Source organism: Denticeps clupeoides, chromosome 9, assembly GCF_900700375.1.
Source record: "Denticeps clupeoides chromosome 9, fDenClu1.1, whole genome shotgun sequence".
In the NCBI taxonomy this organism is placed as follows: Eukaryota; Metazoa; Chordata; class Actinopteri; order Clupeiformes; family Denticipitidae; genus Denticeps; species Denticeps clupeoides.
This window is the reverse complement of record NC_041715.1, coordinates 20,492,458-20,514,981: the sequence shown is the minus strand read 5'-3', so window position 1 is coordinate 20,514,981 and position 22,524 is coordinate 20,492,458. Positions and strand designations below refer to the sequence as shown.

General features: G+C 40.4%; 1 pseudogene; it reads left to right on the top strand.

Annotated features, from left to right (window-relative positions):
* The first annotated feature begins 10,036 nt into the window (after positions 1–10,036).
* On the top strand, positions 10,037–21,630 carry LOC114796898 (aryl hydrocarbon receptor-like; annotated as a pseudogene).
* The last annotated feature ends 894 nt before the right edge of the window (positions 21,631–22,524 follow it).

Here is a 22,524-nt window from a genome sequence, read left to right as displayed (position 1 = left end):
ACCTTTTTCCCCATTATGGAAATAGCGCACATACATGGCACTATGTGATATGATTTGCACAGCATTTTTGGCAACATCACCGAATCAACTCCTAGGTGGAAAGGTTGCCCAACTGAACTAATGGGAAAGCCAAAAAAAAAAAAAAAAAAACGGGCATTGAATTTGATTAGCATTTTACTGTCAGAGTCTGCAGGGTGATTTTAGTAAATCCTTTGGCGATACTGGGGGAGTGCAGAGTTGCTGCCATTTAAATGGTTTAAACACATTACACATGTACAGACCTATGCATTCAGCAAATAATAATGTTTCATTTACAGGGCTCTTAGGTGCACACGAAACCTACTTTTTTAATGGTGCGATCAGCCATAGGGGGGGGGGGTCTGGCTGAAAGTGGCCTCTTATGAAGCACGTTCTCTAAAACAGTGGTGTAAAATATGCAATATAATATAAGACATTTAACAATAAATGGCGTTGAAATCCACTACTGCAATTAAGCATGTAGGATGCCCATGACTTCTGACAGGTCATGGTAGGTGGTACCGGTGGTACCAAGTATTCGATGGGGGGTGAGTAACATTAACAGGTGATTAAACAAACTATTATTTTGCTGGGAAATGAATAAAGAAAATCAACACGTTATTAATTCAAGACCATTAATATATATATATACACACACACACACACACACATACATACATATATATTAATATATATGTTTATTATTTGGAATATGTTATTATATTGAGGGGGGGTGATATTGGCTGTATCTGTATATTCGCGGCTGTCATTTAATTACATGAGCGGCACAGTTCTTTAACCAAGCTAAGAGTTTGGTTTTTTACAGCGTGATTTCTCTTCCGTACGTTCCCTGTTAGCAGAGTCCACACAAGTTTCCAGTTCAGGCCCCCGCTTTTTGGGCTGTTCCCATATCCACCGCTAGATGGCGCGGCATCAACGCAAATAAAATAATGCAGGGTGTGTCACATGTGCCTGAAAGCCAAAATGAATGGAAGACTACTCCTACTGTTGAGCACACAGAATAACCAGTAATTGTATGCTAAAGCATAATTGGGGGTGTTAAATAACAAAATACAAATACTCTGAAGCAACACTTTCGTGCTATATCTGTTTATTTCTGTAAATGGAAGAGAACAAAAATGTATTATTATTATTAGTACTTTACTTTACTTTATTTGGCAGACGCTTTTATCCAAAGCGACTTACAATGGGAAGACACCAGCAATTCTCGTTCGATTTCTATAGAATATCAAGTATACAAACTAAGAGCCCTGATAAGGCTTAGACTTGTCATTGAAGAGCATGCTCGGAGAGTGTTGGGTGCTAGACTAAGAAAAATTATAATGTATTTATACATTTTGTATTTGTTTGTTCAATGTGTATGCATGTGTATGTGTTAAATTTGTCTGTAATATTTTTGGAATAAGAGGGTTTTCACCTTCTTCTTAAAAGTGGTGATAGTCTCGGCTAGTCGTGTGGAGGAGGGCAGGTTGTTCCACCAGCCAGGGACAACAACGGAGAACAGACATGATTGGAATCGGAGACCCCGTGAAGAAGGAATTTTTAGTCTCCTTTCGTTTGCCGATCTGAGAGAGCGTGTAGGAGTGTATCTAGGTAGTAGTGTGTTGATGTAGGAGGGCGCAGTTCCATTTACAGCCCTGTAGGCAAGCATCAAGGATTTGAACTCAATGCGAGCAGCTACCGGGAGCCAGTGGAGGGAGGTAAGAAGAGGTGTAACATGGGTGTATTTTGGCTGATTGAAAATGAGACGGGCTGCCATATTTTGGATCATCTGGAGTGGTTTTATGGTGACTGCAGAGGTTCCAGCCAGGAGAGAGTTACAGTAGTCGAGTTTGGAGATGACCATTGCCTGGACGAGGAGCTGCGTAGCCTGTTGTGAGAGAAAAGGCCGAATCTTGCGAATGTTGTAGAGAGTGAACCTGCAGGATCTGGAGATCGCAGCAACATGATGGTTCAAACTCAGTTTGTTATCTATCCAAACCCCAAGGCTTTTTGCAGATGCCGTGGGTGTTAACAATAGCGATCCAATTTGAATTGAAAGGTTTTGCTGAGGAGAATTGTTGCCCGGAAAGATCAGAATCTCGGTTTTGGATAGGTTGAGTTGGAGGTGTCGCTCAGACATCCATGCCGATATGTCTGAGAGGCAGGCCGAAATTTTTGTTGCTATAGTAGCATCTTCTGGTGGGAATGACAGATAGAGCTGGGTGTCATCAGCATAAGAGTGATAGGAGAAGCCATGTGATTGGATGATGTGACCAAGTGAGCGAGTGTATATTGAGAATAGAAGGGGGCCAAGGACAGAGCCTTGTGGAACCCCTGTGGTTACCCTAGAGAGGACAGATGTCTCACCTCCCCATGATACCTTGAAGGACCTGTCGTAGAGATAAGAGGTGAACCAATCTAGTACGGTTCCTGTGACTCCTAAATCAGAGAGTGTGGTGAGAAGAATTTCGTGGTTAACTGTATCGAAGGCAGCAGATAGATCAAGTAGGACAAGGACAGATGATCTGCGGGCAGCTCTTGCAGCACGAAGGTCGTCCATCATTGCCAGGAGGGAGGTTTCAGTAGAATGCCCTTTCCTGAAACCAGACTGAAAAGGGTCAAGAAGATCATGCTTGTGGAGAAATGAGGAAAGTTGAGCCAGGACTGCTCTTTCAAGAATTTTTGAAAGAAAAGGAAGGTTGGAGACTGGGCGGTAGCTATCCAGTAGAGATGGGTTTAATGTGGGTTTTTTGAGCAGGGGAGTAATGACAGCCTGTTTGAAAGCAATTCATTTTATAATGATAGTAGTATCATTATAAAATGCATAAAAAAAAAAAAAAAAAAAAAAAAGGTTACACTGTCCAAGGGCTGAGCAGTATGTTACAGAGAGCTAGATCCTCAGGGTTGAAGGGAAATGGCTGTGCGCTACATGAGAAGATTAAGAGATCACAAAGCCTTAACCCGTCACGCAGTCACATAATGAAGTGTGTCACCCAGGACAACTCTGCAGTCAATTCCAACCAGGTTGGAAGGTATTCAGTATTCAGCCGGCGCGCTACTTATTCCTGCGCTCGATGTTTGGACGCGTAGCAGCGAGCTGCGGGCTACAGCTACAACTCCGGGTTGTTACGGAAATGCAGCCAGCTCCTCCCTCGACCCCAAAGCGCTTCGGCAAAAAGCCGTTTCTCACGCTATTTTAAGTCCCTCCATTGGGGAAATGTGCTCCGTTTTTCTGAAACAGCAATGCATGTCTGACATTTGAAACGAACAAAGACCAAGAAAAAAAAAAAAAAAAAAACTTTGGTGAGCAATGTGGGTGCAGTACCGTTGCTCCTCGGTACTTCAGCGGTGACCTGGCCGGGATTCGAACCCGTAACCTCTTCCGCTACTTTAAAGCGTTCGCTCCCTTATCCGCTAGGCCACCACTGCCCACGATTGGGTTATCATTTGAAGTTTGCATATGATCCTTCCGGCATATGTATTTAAGTCCCGCCCACTTATTCTTGATTGGTCAGAAGCTCACCTCTCTTACATTCTGATTGGTTCACCCTTTTATCCACCCTCCCCCCGCGTTTTAGTGACGGTTGTTGACTCTTTCGCGGAACACTTTTATTTTTCATCATTTACTGTCATATAAAGTACTTTTAGTTTACAGACATACATTTTTATGGACTTTGATATTCTTCTGACTACAATACTTTGCTTTATTTCTTCTAATGTTGATCATCCAACTTGCTTTGACAATGACGTCCGTATATAAACGTCAAATGCTGTCCCGCCCACTCAATCTTGATTGGTCAGAAGCTACCCTCTCTCACATCCTGATTGGTTCACCGTTATATCCTCATTTTTCCCGCGTTTTAGGAGGGATTAATGATTCTTTCGCGGAACACTTTTATTTTTCATCATTCGCTGTCATATAAAGTAGATTGAATTTTTTTACGGACTTTGATATTCTTCTGACTACAATACTTTGCTTTATTTCTGCTAATGTTGATCATCTAACGCTGATCTTCCAACTTGCTTTGTCCTGATTAGTTACACGTCATATCTCACTTCTAATGCGTTGTGTAATAACATTCACTCTATTATAATGATTATAATTACTTCCAGTACTAAAGAAAACAGTGAACATGAAGCTTCAATATATCCTGCAACAGATAAACCTACATGAACTTATTACTTATATATATAAACACTAGATGCCACATTCAGCCTCTCAGCATGTGTCAATAATGCCGGCCATATTTAAACGGGCTCCCACGCTCATTCAGCCGCACTTCTCTGGCGGTAGAGCGAACATGCTGGACTTTTACGATGGATCAAGGCATAACATTTCATTAGTAAGGTTTTATTTTATCATCCTGCAGGTTACAAAATGTTGTGTTTGACAAATAACGTTATTCATGTTACAGACCAGAGCACCCACCACAGAGGAAAGGCCCGGATCTGTACTGACACCTGTATATATTGCATAGTGACTTTATTATCTATTTTCCTTGATAAATCTATTCAAGATGCCCCTGTGTATGGACCTGAAATGTCCATAGTGATATTTTCCAAATAAGCAGCTAAATGGATTTTCATCTTTAATAATATATATAAAAAGTAAAGTACTAAAAGTAGTAAAAACGAAATGCATTGTAATACAGTTAATTGTAATAAATGCATAGTATACAGTTAATTGTTTATAGTTCTCTACAAATCCATACAAATGCCTGTTGCTTTGGATAAAACCGTAACTATAAACGCATGAGGGCAGCAGTGATAAGGAAGCGGGACGGTAATCGGAAGGAAGTCGGTTTGAAACCCGTATCACCACACACAGATCTCCCCGGGCGCCTTTCATGGCTGCCCACTGCACAAAAAGGTGACGGGTTCAATGTAGAGAACGTTTTGCTGCGCTTCACAATGACAATCACTTCACTTAAAAAAAAGAGTGGTAACAGTACAGGACGGATCAGGGAGCATTGCTGGCCTCTTTTGTTGTATTTGCATTGTTCTGCATGTAGTTGGAGTGTATTTTAATTTTTTTTTATACATGTAGGTCACATTTTGAACATAAAATTATGCTTGATTTTCAAAAAATGCTTCTCTGTAAATTTATTCTCAGCACGGTTGTAAATACATGTCTGATATTTGAAACGAACCAAGACAATAAAAATCGCTTGTGAAATGTGGCAGTTTATGGTCCTTCTGAATGACACTTTAGCCCTGATAGACATTCATTCGTTTAAAAAAAGAGCGCTATCCTGTGTCAAGATGGCGACTCAACTGACTCGTTCTCTCCCATAGACGACCATATTGAACGCGACATCTAGTGTATACATCTACGTTCTGTTCATGTGTATACTTACTTTGGTTGTGTTGAATTGGCCTCGTCTTGCAAATATTGTACAGTCCTAGTCCCCCCTGGTGGATCTTGTTGGTCTGATCAACCAACCTGTTCTGTTCAGTTTACTCTATTGGCCAGAACGTAGTTATTCTTACTTATGTTTTTTTTTTCTTTTTGTTTTCATGAGGATTCAAACACATTCAACCATGTGTGATGAACAAGTCCCCAAATGCTGTGCTGGTGACAAACGTTCCCCCAGCCTATTGTGGATGCATAACTGCTCTGTGTGACGGGAGGAGACCCACCTGCCAATATCTGAGTTATCATATCTGGATAACTTGAGTATCCCACAAAATTGGAAGAAGTGGTTTATATACAGCTGAAACCAGAAGTTAACACCTACTGTATAAAATAATCAATAAGACGTCTAAGACCAGGATACATCGTACTTTCTATACATTTAGGGGCGGCGCTTCGACCTAGAGATTAAGCACCTGGGTGACGACCCAAAACAAAGAATGCAAATGAACCACTGACACCAGGTCTAATAAAATCATCAATCCAATCAATTATTTATCTGATGTCATCACAATTACCTTAAATGCAATATTCAATGTACTGTACCTTTTCATACGCTGCTTTGTCAGCACATTAAATCATCATATTTTGATCAGGTTCTTACTTTGGGACTGTTTTAGGATTTGCAGGTGTGTTTAGGATTATTGTACAATTAAAAGACAGAAACTTTTATTTCCTGGCTGATGTGTTGAGATGACATCAACCCCTATACAATGTTGTCATGGTGTTCTCAGGCTTTCAAGATTCCCCCTTTGTTCCCTCCATGTAACAAATGGTCATTATGACCGAAAAGTTCATTTTTAGTTTCATCCGACCACAGGACATGTCTCCAGAAATTGCTGTCTTTGTCCCTGTGTGTATTTTAGAAGCCCCGTAATCAGACGGTTGCCGGTTTGAATCCCGATCCTCCAAGGTATCGCTGAGCAAAGCACCGTCCACACACTACTTCCCGGGCGCCTTTCATGGCTGCCCACTGCTTACCAAGGGTGACGGGTTAAATGCAGAGGACCCATTTCGTTGCACATTGACATTCATTTCAAATTGAGACAGAGGAGCAACATGCTTGTTATGTGTCTGGGTGTGTCTTTTTACTGGACTCACCTTTTTCCCATTATGTGACATGATTTGCACAGAATTTTTGGCAACATCATCCGAATCAACTCCTAGGTGGAAAGGTTGCCCAACTGAACTAATGGGAAAGCCAAAGTAACGGGCATTAAATTTTAATGGGGGCGAAACCATCCAAGACATTACAACCGAAATACAAGTAATGACGGAGTACAAGAGAGGCCCCATTACGAAGGGAACGATGTGCATGGAATGATGTACACAACCATATCCAGCCAAAATGATCTGAAGATTTGGAGTTGCATGAAGTCAACAAGATTCTGACAATCAATCGATCTGGACCTGTGGTACTGTGCCCCCTCAAATCTCTGGTCCACAAGGATGTACATCCATGCAAATATCACATGCCAAAAAAACAGGTAATCAAGACCACTTTTGATTGTTGACAGTAAGTGTGGCTTTCCATGACACCATTCATCCTAGTCTCACATATAATGTATCATATTGTAGTATAATATAATAAAACACAGGGCCCTGAATGTGTGCATTCAGTAGCATGGACTGCAGAGAAACACAAGGCTTAATGTAAGGTTACTGTTCAGTGATACTACACCACTGGTGGTAGTAGCCTAGTGGGTAACACACTCGCCTATGAACCAGAAGACCCGGGTTCGAATCCCACTTACTACCATTGTGTCCCTGAGCAAGACACTTAACCCTAAATTGCTCCAGGGAGACTGTCCCTGTAACTACTGATTGTAAGTCGCTCTGGATAAGGGCGTCTGATAAATGCTATAAATGTAAATGTTACAGAAAATGACACAAAGATATAAGCTATATTTCTTATCCGTATATTGAAAAGTAGAATAAAAGCAAACCAGCTCTTTTTCTAAATCAATTACCTCTCAAAACCCAGACATTCCCTAATGAGGTTTTTATAAGTAGAGTTTAAAAGGGGTATTTCCATTATTATAGGCTTTTTTCCTTTCAGAAAAATGTAGGCGTTCAGATGGGCCAATAAGTGAATGTCACATGTATTTATTAGGACTAGGAAAAAGTCTTTTGAACAGCGCAATCATGAAAGATGATAAAAATAAAAATTCTATTAACATAAAACACATGGCTAGGGGTTCATATAGACCAGTTCCTGTCTGAATCAGAGCACTAAATTGAATACAAGATTATTTTACTGCATCCACAAAAAAAAAAAAAAAAAAAAAAAAAAAAGCAATCACAAAAGTATCTCTTCTCAACATCCACATAGTAGAACCAGACCACTGCAGCGATGAATGAAATGTCAAGGCTAGTGCACCCCCTTCTTGCCAAAGACAAAATATAAAAATTAAGAGGCAGACACTTGAAATTTAAAATAAATTTTTTAATAATCAGTAAAAAATATTTTAAAATCAATTTGCTAATAAAGCACCTACAGTAATTATTTACATTCCACTACTCAAGTTAATAACAGAACTTCAGGCCGACTGAATAATGTGGTACCTGGGAGCAAAAAAAAAAATAAATACATACAGTTACAGTATAATTAAATATTAAACACACATACAGTGGAGGAAATAATTATTTGACCCCTCGCTGATTTTGTAAGTTTGTCAAATGACAAAGAAATGAAAAGTCTGAACAGTATCATTTTTATGGTAGGTTTATTTTAACAGTGACAGATAGCACATCAAAAGGAAAATTGAAAAAATAACTTTAAATAAAATATAGAGACTGATTTGCATTTCATTGAGTAAAATAAGTATTTGAACCCTCTAACAAAAAAAAGACTTAATATTTAGTGGCAAAACCCTTCTTTGCAAGCAAAGAGGTCAAACGTTTCTTGTAGTTAATATCCAAGTTTGCATACATTTTAGGAGGAATTTTGGTCCACTCCTCTTTGCAGATCATCTCTAAATCACTAAGGTTTCGAGGCTGTCTCGAACTTTGAGCTTCAGATCCCCCCATAGGTTTTCTATTGGATTAAGGTCAGGAGACTGACTAGGCCACTCCATGACCTTAATGTGCTTCTTCTTGGGCCACTCCTTTGTTGCCTTTGCTGTATGTTTTGGGTCATTGTCGTGCTGAAACACCCATCCACGACCCATTTTCAATTTCCTGGCAGAGGGAAGGAGATTGTCGCTCAGGATTTTACGATACATGGCTCCGTCCATTTTCCCGTTGATGCGGTGAAGTTGTCCTGTGCCCTTAGCAGAAAAACAATACAGCAGGGCTAAGGCTGGGCTCGGTGGTGAGATGAAAACTGGTGGTGCTATCTTGAGTGGCCAGTCACCAGCCAATGGCCTCTGAACCCTTTGCCAGCGGAAGAACAAGAAATTACATTGTTGAAATGGAAGGACATGCTTCTTACTAAAAAACCTTACAGCAAGACATTCAAGTTGTCATACAAGCCAGGGGTTGTGAAATGTCTGAATTGAGCGTTAGCCCACTCTCATTCCCAGTGTGAAATAAAAACTCAGTCATCCAGGTGAATTTGTCTGAAAGTTGAGTCGTGGACTTTCTTTAATGTAGAGACGTTTCATTCTGCAGAATGAAACGTCTCTACATTAAAGGAAGAAAGTCCAGTTGCCATGACAAACTAATGTAACTGGTGAACAATATATTTTCTATTATAACATGTACACATTACAATAATGCATAGTTTACAATGAAAGTGATTAATCTACAAAACTCAGTTTTTATAATGTTTAAAATATACAAGATCGTGGCTTTTATGAAGGCTGCAGAATTTACGTGATTAAGGGCAAAAAGGAAAATGAGAAACAAAACAAAATAATTACATGCAATTAGATGCAAACATGGCACTAGCTTACTGATTATAGTATAACCAACAAAAAAAGGTAATACATTGCTAAAATGAATCTTTCTAATAAAAGCCTATTGATTGCCACAATTAAAGTGCTTTCATGCAATGTCATGCAGCAGTGAATCCTCTCACATGCTTGCATGCAAACACAGTAAAGTGATCGCTGTAAAGCAACGTTATTGATTGACATTTGTGAGTAGCAACATTGTGGATTGGGAGCTTACAGTGAAGCTGAACTTACAGGGTCTTTGCTGCTCCTGCCCAGGCTGAAGTGCAAACGTAGGAAAGTCCTGACTGCATCTTTCTTAGTCACTTTTGGGGAGAAGCAGCCAGGAATATGTTATTATATTGGGGGGGGGGGGGGGGCTGATATTGGCTGTATCTGTATTTTCACGGCTGTCATTTAATTACATGAGCGGCACAGTTCACACAGGTTTCCAGTTCAGGCCCCCACTTTTGGGGCGGTTCCCATATCCACCGCTAGATGGCGCTGCATCAACGCAAATAAAAAACTGAAGCGGTGGGTCACATGTTGCAACGCAAGTAATCTCTGTAATGAAATATTAGTGCTTAATTTATCTAATTAATCAATCCAACTTCCTTTGTATCGCGTTTAATTCTTGTATTTATATATAAACCAGGGTAGAATATAATGGATTCCCGGTCTCCTGCCTCCGACGGTTCCTGGTCCGCCCCGGACTCCTGGGCGAGAAGAGACGCCGAGTGTGTCGGGATTGCGCCAGATTTCTTTCGGGAATCTCACTTTTCCCACATTGGGACGTGTGAGTGGCAGCGAGATGTCTGTGAGCTCCGTTGGAGAATCATGTTTTTTCCCGATGTAATCTACGCGGCGAAGAAGCGGAAGAAACCCGCGCAGAAAATGTAAGAGTGAGAATTTTCTCAAAAACTTCGATTATTGTGGAGCGGGAGATTTCGCACAAAATAAGAATCACAATAAAAAAAATTAATAAAATGAGTGAATTATTATACTCTTTAGTTGAGAACAATGAAAAGAAAGTGTACAAAATAATAACAATAATAAACAACAGCCAATACCTTCTCTGGCTTCATAATAACAGTAGGCGCCTCTTCATCTCGTCCAGACCTACACAACGACATCCCATTGTAAAGTTTCTCCCCTTGCACACGCTACATTAAATCCCCATAACACACAACAGAACACATTTACCCGTAACATGGTTAACTATTTGCAGTCCCCGGGCACGCCCGTCCTGTTGGCGCTTATCTCACCCGCAAGGCATGCATTCAAATGTAGTACCTACTCAAGTAGTATATGATTTCGGATGCAGCATTAATTAATATTGTTATCGCAATATTCAACAATAATATCGCATGTCGCATATTTTCCCAATATCGTGCAGCCCTAGTAGTGCCCATATAAATATGTTCATTCTATCATTTTCACTCTTATTAGTAAAGCTACTCCTGATTGTGCAAAATCCAACCCATCGAAGACGCATCAGGACCGGTTGAATGTGGAGCTGGACAGGTTGACTGGTCTTCTGCCCTTCCCAGACGATGTGTGCTCTTGGCTGGACAAGCTATCAGTCCTGCGACTGAGCGTTGGCTACCTCAGGGTTAAAAATCTCTTCAGCGGTGAGTCCGAGTCATTGGTTGACTTTAAGAGTTCTAGTACAGGCAACGGTCAATGTAATATGTTATGAAACTCAGCCATATCCCAATGATTGTGCAACTGTAGGACCGAGATGCCATGTATATCTAATGTTACCCCATTTTATTATATATTAAACATGATACATTATTACGGTGGTCTAGTGGGTAAGGAAGGGGACTCACAACCAAAAGGTTGCGTCCCCACACACTGGTCCCCGGGCGCCTTTCATGGCTGCCCAGTGCTCATAAAATTGTGATTGGTTAAATGCGACTCTTTTCATTGTGCGAATTGCTAGCAAAAAAACAATCACTTTCACTCATGCAATAGACCTGATTGTAAAGTAAAATGTATAGCAGTCAAGTTCCACATTTACATATCCCTATGTGAAATCATAAACTTTGATATCACAGCATGTACCGCTTTTTTAAATTTGTCCTCTGCATTTAACCCATCACCCGGAGTGAGCAGTGGGCAGCCTTGAGAGGCACATGGGGAGCAGTATGTGGGGACGGTGCTTTGCTCAGTGGCACCTCAGTGGCACCTTGGCAGATTGAGATTCGAACCGGCAACCATCTGATTACGGGGCCGCTTCCTTAACCGCTAGGCCACCACTGCCCCACATTTGATACAGGCCCTACAAAAGGGAAAGGACCAAATGGAAACAGATGGAATGAAAATTGTGTTCCCATAAAGCACTGTTGATGAGAACTTGCCTCATTCAAACATTGCTTTAATAAACTAGTTAAAATACTTGAATTAATTAAGAAAAATGTACAAAACCTGACTCTTCATCTTTGACTGTATGGTAACCAAATTCAGCCATTTTTCACTCCACTAAGCAGGACTATGTATACATTAAATGGGGGTGATTTTGTTTCTCTCATTTACAGTTCTTTTGAATGCACATTTTATATTGTTTAAGTTTCTATTAGTTTGGTGATTTATGAACTTCAGAGACCAGGCTGACGTAGGGGTTTATCTGACAAAAGAAATACACAAAGTCTTCCAGAAAATGGGTTATGATCCAATTTCCATAATTCCAAAAGGTATGTTTGGTGCATCACCAAAAGAACGCCATACTCATGGTGAAGCACAAATATCTTGCATTGGGGTTGCTTCAGCAGGAACTGGGGTGTTGGGAGTTTAAATACCAGTTGCTTAACCTTTCTAAAGAAAACGAATGGCTTTAATAGAAAATGAAAGTTTTGAAATGGCCCAGCCAGAGCCCAGACCTAAATTCAACCTGAGATTTTAACTTGCCATCTCCACTGCACTCCACTCAGCACTCACACATCTGGACTCATATGTCCGAATGCTGTTCAGTTCAGCATTTAACACTATAATTCCACAACAGCTCACACAAAAACTGATCCAGCTGGGGCTCAACACCTCCTTGTGTAACTGGCTGTTGGACTTCCTCACAGGAAGTCCACAAGCAGTACAGATTGGCAGTAACACATCCAGCACCATCGTTCTAAACATGGGGGCCCCTCAGGGATGTGTGCTGAGCCCCCTTCTCTTCACTCTGCTGACCCACGACTGCACTCCGTCACACTGCTCCAACCTCTTCATCAAGTTTGCGGATGACACGACTGTACGGGTGAGTAGTAACCTAGTGGGTAACACACTCGCCTATGAACCAGAAGACCCGGGTTCGAATCCCACTTACTACCATTGTGTCCCTGAGCAAGACACTTTACCCTAAGTTGCTCCAGGGGGACTGTCCCTGTAACTACTGTTTGTAAGTCGCTCTGGATAAGGGCGTCTCATAAATGCCGTAAATGTAAATGTAAATGTCTAACTACAGAAGCGAGGTGAGCCGCCTGGCCACGTGGTGTGGAGACAACAATCTCTCTCTGAATGTGGAGAAGACGAAAGAGATTGTTGTTGACTTCAGGAGAGGAAATACTCAGCATGCTCCTCTGACCATCAACGGTGCATCTGTGTAGAGAGTGAACAGCACCAAGTTCCTGGGTGTGCACGTCACTGAGGATCTCTCCTGGACAAACAACACCACTGCACTGGCCAAGAAAGCACAGCAGCGTCTATACTTCCCCCGCAAACTAAGAAGAGCAAGAGCACCAGCCCCCATCATGTACACATTCTACCGATGAACCATCAAGAGCATCCTGTCTAGCTGCATCACTGTGTGGTTTGGAGCCTGCAATGCGTCCTGCCAAAAAACTCTCCAACGCATAGTCAGAGCAGCTGAGAGAATCATCGGTGTCCCTTTCCCCTCCCTCCAAGACATCTACAGCACGCGTCTCACAAAAAAAGCCCTCTGCATAGCTCCCTGGGCGCCTGTCATGGCTGCCGACTGCTCACTCAGGGTGATGGGATAAATGCAGAGGACAAATTTCACTGTGTGCACTGTGTGCTGTGCTGCTGTGTATCACATGTGACAATCACTTCACTTTACTTTTATTTGTAAGTACCATGGGTCTGAGAGTAACGCAATTTCAATTCTCTGCATGTTCTGTACATGTGTCAGAATTGACAATAAAGCTGACTTTGACTTTGACTTGACTTTGACTGAGTAGGACCTTCCACAACAGATGCCCTCGTAATCTGACAAATTTGAAATGCTTTTGCAGTGGAGAGTGGGCAAATATTGGCCAGTCATGACTTGCCCTGCTGATTGACTCCTACCCAAGACGACTAAATGCTGTAATTAAATCAAAAAAGCTTGTTGTACCTTTTTTTTTTCAACTAACAGACTAATTTTATTTTCAATGAAATTGACCAGGTTATCAGTCTCATTGATGGTGGGAAAATGGTTAATTATTTATTGTGGCATTGTTTTATATTTCAAAAACATGGTGTTTTAACACTTTTTTTTATATCCACTGTAGGCTAAAACAAGAACTTTTGCATAAACCTGTGTACAGGGAGTGCTGAATTATTAGGCAAGTTGTATTTTTGAGGAATCATTTTATTATTGAACAACAACCATGTTCTCAATGAACCCAAAAAACTCATTAATATCAAAGCTGAATGTTTTTGGAAGTAGTTTTTAGATTGTTTTTATTTTTAGCTATTTTAGGGGGATATCTGTGTGTGCAGGTGACTATTACTGTGCATAATTATTAGGCAACTTAACAAAAAACAAATATATACCCATTTCAATTATTTATTTTTACCAGTGAAACCAATATAACATCTCCACATTCACAAATATACATTTCTGACATTCAAAAACAAAACAAAAACAAACCAGCGACCTTTCTTTGCAAGGACACTCAAAAGCCTGCCATCCATGGATTCTGTCAGTGTTTTGATCTGTTCACCATCAACATTGCATGCAGCAGCAACCACAGCCTCCCAGACACTGTTCAGAGAGGTGTACTGTTTTACCTCCTTGTAAATCTCACATTTGATGATGGACCACAGGTTCTCAATGGGGTTCAGATCAGGTGAACAAGGAGGCCATGTCACTAGTTTTTCTTCTTTTATACCCTTTCTTGCCAGCCACGCTGTGGAGTACTTGGACGCGTGTGATGGAGCATTGTCCTGCATGAAAATCATGTTTTTCTTGAAGGATGCAGACTTCTTGTACCACTGCTTGAAGAAGGTGTCTTCCAGAAACTGGCAGTAGGACTGGGAGTTGAGCTTGACTCCATCCTCAACCCGAAAAGGCCCCACAAGCTCATCTTCGATTATACCAGCCCAAACCAGTACTCCACCTCCACCTTGCTGGCATCTGAGTCGGACTGGAGCTCTCTGCCCTTTTCCAATCCAGCCACGGGCCCATCCATCTGGCCCATCAAGACTCACTCTCATTTCATCAGTCCATGAAACCTTAGAAAAATCAGTCTTGAGATATTTCTTGGCCCAGTCTTGACTGGCCACTGGCACTGGCACTCCAGTGATGTTGCAGCTCTGAAATATGGCCAAACTGGTGGCAAGTGACATCTTGGCAGCTGCACGCTTGACTTTTCTCAGTTCATGGGCAGTTATTTTGCGCCTTGGTTTTTCCACACGCTTCTTGCGACCCTGTTGACTATTTTGAATGAAACGCTTGATTGTTCGATGATCACGCTTCAGAAGCTTTGCAATTTTAAGAGTGCTGCATCCCTCTGCAAGATATCTCACTATTTTTGACTTTTCTGAGCCTGTCAAGTCCTTCTTTTGACCCATTTTGCCAAAGGAAAGGAAGTTGCCACAGAAATTGCGTGTCTGCAGTCACGCAATTTCTGTGTTTTTGTGCAATTGTGGAGTACACACAAACACACACACATTCATGGGTCAGTTTCCCATTCATGGATTAAACCTAGCACTAGACTAAAAGCATTTTTGTATGGATAATTGCATTGAAGTCCTGTTAGTCAGGACTAGGACAGGAAACTGACCCTATATGTCCAGTTAAGGCCAAATATGTACATACACCTGAACCTGAAACAATCCAGACACAACAAATTACATAAAGGTAATGTACAGGTCCTTCTAAAAAAATTGCATATTGTGATAAAGTTCATTTTTTCCTGTAATGTACTGATAAACATTAGACTTTCACATATTTTAGATTCATTACAAACAACTGAAGGTAGTTCAAGCCTCTTATTGTTTTAATATTGATGATTTTGGCATACAGCTCATGAAAACCCAAAGTTCCTATCTCAAAAAATTTGCATGTCATGAAAAGGTTCTCTAAACAAGCTATTAACCTAATCATCTGAATCAACTAATTAACTCTAAACACCTGCAAAAGATTCCTGAGGCTTTTAAAAACTCCCAGTCTGGTTCATTACTCAAAACCGCATTCATGGGTAAGACTGCCGACCTGACTTGCCTGTCAGTGTCCGGGACTCAGACACAGTCTCAGTGTTTAAATTAGTGGTGGGCCGTTATCGGCGTTAACGTGAGACTCTTATCGGGCGATAAAAAAAATATCGCCGTTAATCTATTCACAGAGTTGGGTTGGGAGCTTGGTCTATACTACGCAAGCTATTGTGTCAGACTTAAATGGTTACACTAGATTTCTAAGTATATTTCTTCTTTCTTTTATTTTCTTATTTTCTAAAGACTTTTATTTTGTTTTTGAGACCTGGTTTAGTTCTCTTGGACACATGGCGTGAGTTGTGAGAGGTGCGTGGGGTTTGTGTGCAAAAAGTAATTTCTTTCATTTTAATTTATGTACATATAAGGAATATTTTTTTATGTTCTTTTAATACTGTATATTGTAGAGAGAGGTGCTGAAAGACGCGATGTTCTGACGCGACCTTGCTTTTTGTACAGGAATGCAGTATTGTAAATTGTGAATGCTTTATGTTAATGTTCAGTTCTCTTGGACACATGGCGTGAGTTGTGAGAGAGAGAGGTGAAGAAAGACGTGATGTTATGACGCGACCTTGCTTTTTGTGCAGAATACACTTTGCACAGAAAATCTCTTGGGTGTCAGCTCATCATTTGTGGTTCAAGAAACGAAATCAAAAAGTTACACAACGCAGAAGAAGAACTGCTACACTATGATGTCTTTCACCTTGATATTTTAGCGCGGATGTATACCTAGCCGAATTGCACTGTAGGGGGCGAGAACGAGTCTTCGAACTGTGAAATTAGCACATCAAATGTGACGTGGTAACATGGATGCAGCTATTTAACTGAATAAACAGTTGGTAAACACAAGTACATCTTATTGAACATAATTTATTTTCATCACCAATTATCATAGTAGAACAGCTTTCTCAAGCAGTTTGTGATGCATTTTGGAAACAGGAGGTGAGCCCCTGGTCTAATGCGCCACCTAGTTTGAGAAACCTGTTCTCAAAGACTTACTTTTAGTCATTATTTGGGTAGCACACATATTCTGAATGCCTTCGGCAGAATTCAAATGAGCCATTTTAATCTAGATTAATCTAAAATATAAATTAATCTAGATTAATTCCAAGATTACAGTGAGATTAATCTAGATTAAGAAAATTAATCTATGCCCACCTCTAGTTTAAATCCAATCTCAAAACCAATCTGTTTTCTCTGGCTTTTTGTTAGTCCTAGACACTCATTTCACTTCACTTTGACACAGTGTCAATTATAAAGTCCAGTTTATCACAGAGTCCCCCTGTTAGACACAGACAAAGTTAAATTCACCCTAGTTAGGCTCTCCTAATTAGGGTACCGGGCCACTCTAGCACCAATTTACATTTACATTTACATTTTTCAGACGGCCTTATCCAGAGCGACTTACAATCAGTAGTTACAGGGACAGTCTCCCTGGAGCAATTTAGGGTTAAGTGTCTTGCTCAGGGACACAATGGCAGTAAGTGGGATTCCAACCCGGGTCTTCTGGTTCATAGGCAAGTGTGTTACCCACTAGGCTTCTACCACCCTATAAGATCACCTTTCGTCCATGGGTGGGCTTGAAACACCAACCTTTCGGTTAACAGCCGAACACGCTAACCGATTGCGCCACAGAGACCACACACAATATACCACTATTACCACATGAGTGCCTTTTGTCCATCATTGTATTAGTCTCTTCTGGAAAGGTAGGATCTAGATTTTGTTTACTGTCTATTTATAAGCTCAGCTGTAGGACTGTGTAGAAGTATTAATTGTGTGGTCTGTAACAGAGTGAATAAAAAGATTGTATTCATAGTTGGGGTCCTAGTGAACCAGAATTGATCTCTTCATCGATGGTAACTTGACAGCACGTTGTAAGTCGCTCTGGATAAGGGCGTCTGCCAAATACTGTAAATGTAAATGTAAACATTTCAGTATCGGTCGTACGATGCCACCGTCTGCCGCTGCTTGTTTGTTTTCTCCGAGACAAGGAATCAAGCACCCAGACTACTGGCAGACTCCAGTGTAGAGACAGAAGATAAATCGTGGTTCCTGACAACTGCTAAACGAGGACATAGCATGGAACGAACCAGAGGGTCACCACAGCCACCACCACCATTACAACTACAGGGATCTTCAAGTGGACCAGTAACATCATTATGGACACGTAATCTAGACTCTGACACTAGACTACATTCTGGACTTCTCCAACCCTACAACTGTAGGACTTATTATTATATTGTACAAATCATCACCAGCCCTGCACTGACACCATTTGCAGGCTCACCCTGGAAGGGGGTCCCTCTCTGTATCACTCCTTCCCAAGGTTTCTTCCTTTTTTTTGGAGTTTTTCCTTGTGTGCAGAAGGGTTAAGTGTGGGGGGTGTCAACTGTAGTTTCCATCATTGACACCTTCAAGCAAGAGGGTAAGACACAGAAAGACATTTCTGAACGAATAGGCTGTTCCCAGAGTGCTGTATCAAGGCACCTTAGTTGGAAGTCTGTGGGAAGGAAAGAGTGTGGCAGAAAACGCTGCACAATGAGAAGAGGTGACCAGACCCTGAGGAATATTTATTAATTTTGCTTTTATTGATGGGATTTTGGTTCTTTCCAGACAATCCAAATAGCAGCGACATCACTCAGAACTTTATCAGCTATGACCAAGAGGACATTCCACCAGAGAACTCTTCTTTTCTGGAATGGACCTTTGTCTTCCGTACCTACTGTAATAGAGCAAAGAGAAAAACACATACACACTCACACTTGCAGATGACGTACCACTGACTCTTCTGGTTCAATTCATAAACTCCTCTCAATTACCCACAAAGCCTTGAATTGTCCCACGCCCACATTTAATTTAAAATAATGATATAACATAATAATAATACTAATTATAGTAAAGATACAATTCTTTTAATTTGAAATGTTTCGTTTTTTTTATGTGTCCAGGCTTTAAACATTCAGGGGCGGCTGAAGTACCTCTATGGAACGAGCCAAGTATACCAGAAAGTAGTATACTCAACTGGCTCTCTTTGCGATTGCTATGCTGATGCTGATATTTCAGACAAAGCACAAACTGGATTTTGCGCCAGTGGGAATTGATTCTCGGTACCCATTAGAACTGGCACTGGCATTCTTCTTCTTTTGCATGCACTTTGGTTCATGAAAATGTAGTGGAACTGGGAATAAAACAGCTGCTACCGCCATCTCCTTTTACACACACAAAATCTATGGATGTTTCATGAAAAATCTATTAACTTTAGGAGACAAATTTAGTTAGTTAGCAACATTGAAATACAGTACCAGTTTCCAGCTATTGATGATATCTTGTTTTTTCTTGTAAATTATTTTGCAATAAACTCCTCATTTTCATCTTCTCTGGCAGGGGCAAAATTGTTCTTGGTTATACAGAGTTGGAGCTATGCATGAGAGGATCTGGCTATCAGTTTATTCATGCTGCTGATATGATGCACTGTGCTGACCACCATCTCAGAAGTAAAATGATCTTCATTTTCACTGTCTGTAAATTATAAATATGCTGAGACCTACATTGTGCAGTTAGTGAATCTGGCAATATTTATTATTTTTGCATATTCATTATATTCAGAAATGTAATCAGAAGTAATCCCAAAATTAAGAGCACTCAACTTTTATCATATTTATTTACAGTTATCTGAAAAGTATTCATGCACTTGGAATTATTGTAAAGAAATAAGAAACAAAACAAATTTCCCCCATTTCACTTAATTAATTTTGAGTATGTTATGTTTGTCCATTACTTAAAACTTAAATTGAGAATCCATTTAATGTTCCTGGGAACAAACTAGAAAGAATACCATAAAAACATAAAAAAAAATCATTTCTTTTTAAATGGCATAAATGTGGTGTTCATTTATTCTTTTATTTTGCAGTGATTAAAACAGGGGAAAGTTGACTTTTCAGACTTCTTACCAAAAATGGTGGCTGGATATGGATACAAGCCAATGCCAAACTTGTATACAATGGTGGGCAGCTGGATTTCATCATTGCCCTAGAAGACCCTAGTGTGAGTATTTTTTACTTTTTATTTTTGTATTTTTGATATTAACATTTGAACACTGCTCAAAAAATAAAGAGAACACAAAAATAATACATCCTAAATCTAAATTAGTTAAATATTCTCATTAAATACATAGTTTTACATAGTTGAATGTGCTGACAACAATGATTGCAATGATCAACACATGGAGGTCTTGATTTGGAGTCACACTCAAAATCACACTACAGGCTGATCCAACTTTGCTGTAATGTCCTTAAAACAAGTACAAATGATTGTTTGCCCTGTAATTCAATAAATGGATGTTAAAGCACCTGCGCCTGGGTCCTCCCTTTTCTTGGTGTTGTGACACATACTTTTTTCACTGTGACAGAACTGCGAGGAAGACACTCAGATAGGGAGTGACTAGGAAACACCCAGCAGATTCTGTAAATAAAATTTGCTTTTGTCAGTAAGGTGGGCAACTATGATATTTTTAGGATACTAGGATGAATGAATATTTTATACAATAATTTTGTTATTATTTATTTTCCCTTATTAAAGAAGAAGGTGAGGAACATCTTCGCCAACGCACGACAGGTGAAGCTGTTCTTTACAAAATTGGTCCAACTTTTGACGTTACAGATTTCCAGAGGAATGGCAAGGCTTTTCAGGTAAAAAAAACACTCGATAAAGTGTTCATGGAGAGCCAGGCTCTTGTGAGCGTCCCCAGTGACTCCTGGCAGGACGATGCACTGCAGATTAAAGGCTTAGCAAAGGAGGTGCATCTAAAACCAATGTTGTCTGGCAGTGAAATGAAGATAGACATTGCTGAACTTGAGGAGCTGCTGAATACAAACACTGACAGTAATGAGGTGGCTCTGAGTCTCAATGAAATTCTCACCAATGACATTTTCTCCTATGTGGAAGAAGCAATGTTCAAGGAAAGGCAAGGTCTGCAGAAAAGAACCTTGGGAAATGGCATCAGGTCTTCTGAAGGACAGAAGAGTAATTGTGACAAGTGTTTTGGTGACAATGTAAAATCTCAAACAAATCTCAAAGAGCACCAGTGGCACTGCTTGGAAAGACTTTAGGTGAAACAGACCCTGCCATCTCCATGCCTTCTGTGCAGGATTTGGATCTGACTCTAAATGAGTCAGTTGTGCTGCATGGACGAACTAATTGTGTCAGTGTGGAACAGAATGGTTCTGTCACATTCAGTAAAAGTGAGAGTGGGTCACACAGTAGTTGCAGTTTTTCCATATGTAAAGGCTGGAGCCCTCAGAATGGCCATTCAGGGTTTATTAGTGAAATATATTACCAAAAGCAGACTCCCCATCCTCAACATTTCTCAATTCAAGTGCCTCAGGTTCCAAACTGTACCAATAGTGTCCACGACGTTCCTCCTGACAGGTGGTGCAACACTAAACTAGCAGAAACTGGCGTCCAACTAATGAAACATGTCCCATTTTCTAATGACTGAACAGTTATCTTGGACAGTGGTCTCACACCCTCATTAGACCCCCTGCTGAATCAACCAATGACAAAGACCAGCACAGTCCAATGAATGGCAACTTCTCCTCACCCAGCAGCTGCATGTTTGAGAGACATTCCGCTTCAAACACCAGTCCCCTGCATCACCCCAACCAGGTGGTTACTCCCTCATCCAGGAAGAGTATGCCTCAGATGCAGAGTCCCCCTCAGGCATCTTGCTATGTGCAGCGGGGATACAATGAGCCAGTCATTGGCACAGCTTCCATCCAGCAAGATAAAATCTGCATAAGTCCGCCAACTTGCTTGGTGGAACCAAAAGCAATGTCTGCTGAGATGATCAACAAACAGTATCTCAGCTGCAATGGACAAACGCAGATAATCTGAAATCATGTGGTGATTAAAACTGTAAATTGCAGAATGATTATAAAATTTCACAGACGTGACAAATGACATTTTTACTTTGTCAGAGTAAAAATATTCATATATAACATGATTGACTTTGTACAGTGGCTGACAAGTGCAAAACAAATTAACAATTCATAAAACAAATGAATATTTCATAAATCAAATATATATCATGCAAAAGCAATTTACAAAAACACAAAACACGCGAAACGGAAAGGGTAGGTACGATGACCCGAAAGTGGTGTCAGTGAAACAGTTTCAGGGAGTACAAGGTGACTCTTAACTCTGCTCAGTCTTTTTAAAAAAAAATACAAATCTAAAGGAAACACAAAAGCGGCCAGTTGGCTAAAGTAGTCACGTACAGATTCAGGCACAAAACACATTCTTCCGGTGGGACGTACCTATTTTGAGTCGTGGGTTGGTGATTGGTGAAAGGGTTTCGTGTTTTTTGTAAATTTGTTTTCATGTTTGCTAATTTCTTTCACAAGTTGTAAATGTGTTTTATTAAATGTTAATTTGTTCATCTGCCACCGCATGTTTGACAAAAAAAAAGAATAGTAAAACACCTCAGGAATATTGCACATCTGGCCAAAAACAATAGTCCCTGTTCTTTACCTCCTTTTGACACTGGAACAATGTATGTCTCTGAGAATAATATCAACTGCTTCAATGTCTGAACCAGCTTTTTGCATCGAGAAAGACAGGAAGAGGATACTTGCTTGAGGGATACTTTGAAGTTTATTCAGCTTTGCAGTAAACTTAGGTGAATGTACATTGTAGTACACTGATCAATGTAAAGTAATAATGTAACAACAGTAATCGGTTGGAATATTGGCAAGTCTGAATGTGAATTATCCCTTTTGTATCAACAGC